Raw genomic sequence first — 2,500 nt, forward strand, 5'->3', positions numbered from 1 at the left:
TAAAAAGTAAAGGGGCGACCCCCCTTTAGCTTTTCTTATCAAAATTCAAAAACCGTTTTTTATGAAAAAGAATTTTCGTTCTCTATATTATATATTTTATATAAAAATATAAGAACGATATTTCTTCTTAATATTTGCCAATTTTCAAATAATTTATCATTCTTAATAACATTTTACTTTTTTTTCAAATGCATTTTTAATGTAATAATTTCATATATTACATAATTTTTCTCTTTGAATTGAAATTAATAATTTCATAATTCTATTTTTTAATCATAAATATATATGATTGAAAAAATTTTCTCCTCTTTTCCTTTGTTTAAAATTTAATTTTTCTTATAAATTTTTGTTTTTCTTATTTTTTTCTCTTCATCATCTGTTTAATTTCCTGTATTTATACAAGAAACAAACAGTTGAGGATAATTTCTATGTAATGCTAGTATAGAATATAAAATTTTGAATTCAAAAATTTATTTCTATTTAAACTAACTATAGAAAACCAGGAATAAAATACAATAACACCAATATGCCATAACATGTTAGTATAGAATATAGATTCTTCATATATGTATATATATTCGAAAATTTTTTCTATTTAAACTAACGTATGGAAAACCAGGAATAAAATCATAATATTACCAGTTTAATATGGCTCAAATTCGAGTTTCATATAGTTATGATTCGATTTATATGCTTCAATATCATTGGTTAGTTAACTTTTGATATTTTCATATTATATCACATGCCTTCACCGTGAGTGTTTTTTGCCATGCACACCTCACATTGTCAAAAATGTATGGGAAAAATTCATTTCAATACATTTCAGTTTGATTTGAAATGTCTTTATTATATATTTTAGTGCCAATATGCCAAGGTTATATTCCATAACTCTTTATTTAAACTAACGTATGGAAAACCAGGCATAAAATCACAATATTACCAGTTTAATATGGCTCAAATTCGAGTTTCATATAGTTATGATTCGATTTATATGCTTCAATATCATTGGTTAGTTAACTTTTGATATTTTCATATTATATCACATGCCTTCACCGTGAGTGTTTTTTGCCATGCACACCTCACATTGTCAAAAATGTATGGGAAAAATTCATTTCAATACATTTCAGTTTGATTTGAAATGTCTTTATTATATATTTTAGTGCCAATATGCCAAGGTTATATTCCATAACTCTTTATTTAAACTAACGTATGGAAAACCAGGCATAAAATCACAATATTAACAGTTTAATATGGCTTAAATTCGAGTTTCATATAGTTATGATTCGATTTATATGCTTCAATATCATTGGTTAGTTAACTTTTGATATTTTCATATTATATTTCACATGCCTTCACCGTGAGTGTTTTTTGCCATGCACACCTCACATTGTCAAAAATGTATGGGAAAAATTCATTTCAATACATTTCAGTTTGACTTGAAATGTCTTTATTATATATTTTAATGGCAATATGCCAAGGTTATATTCCATAAAATGTTAGTATAGAATATAGATTCTTCATATATGTATATATATTCGAGAATTTTTTTCTATTTAAACTAACGTATGGAAAACCAGGCATAAAATCACAATATTACCAGTTTAATATGGCTCAAATTCGAGTTTCATATAGTTATGATTCGATTTATATGCTTCAATATCATTGGTTAGTTAACTTTTGATATTTTCATATTATATCACATGCCTTCACCGTGAGTGTTTTTTGCCATGCACACCTCACATTGTCAAAAATGTATGGGAAAAATTCATTTCAATACATTTCAGTTTGATTTGAAATGTCTTTATTATATATTTTAGTGCCAATATGCCAAGGTTATATTCCATAACTCTTTATTTAAACTAACGTATGGAAAACCAGGCATAAAATCACAATATTACCAGTTTAATATGGCTTAAATTCGAGTTTCATATAGTTATGATTCGATTTATATGCTTCAATATCATTGGTTAGTTAACTTTTGATATTTTCATATTATATCACATGCCTTCACCGTGAGTGTTTTTTGCCATGCACACCTCACATTGTCAAAAATGTATGGGAAAAATTCATTTCAATACATTTCAGTTTGATTTGAAATGTCTTTATTATATATTTTAGTGCCAATATGCCAAGGTTATATTCCATAACTTTCTATTTAAACTAACGTATGGAAAACCAGGCATAAAATCACAATATTACCAGTTTAATATGGCTTAAATTCGAGTTTCATATAGTTATGATTCGATTTATATGTTTCAATATCATTGGTTAGTTAACTTTTGATATTTTCATATCATTTCACATGCCTTCACCGTGGTGTTTTTTGCCATGCACACCTCACATTGTCAAAAATGTATGGGGAAAATTCATTTCAATACATTTCAGTTTGATTTGAAATGTCTTTATTATATATTTTAGTGCCAATATGCCAAGGTTATATTCCATAACATGTTAGTATAGCTAATATGAATTCTTCATATATGTATATATATTCGAAAAT

This window comes from Anastrepha obliqua, unplaced genomic scaffold (assembly GCF_027943255.1).
Source record: "Anastrepha obliqua isolate idAnaObli1 unplaced genomic scaffold, idAnaObli1_1.0 ptg000279l, whole genome shotgun sequence".
NCBI lineage: Eukaryota > Metazoa > Arthropoda > Insecta > Diptera > Tephritidae > Anastrepha > Anastrepha obliqua.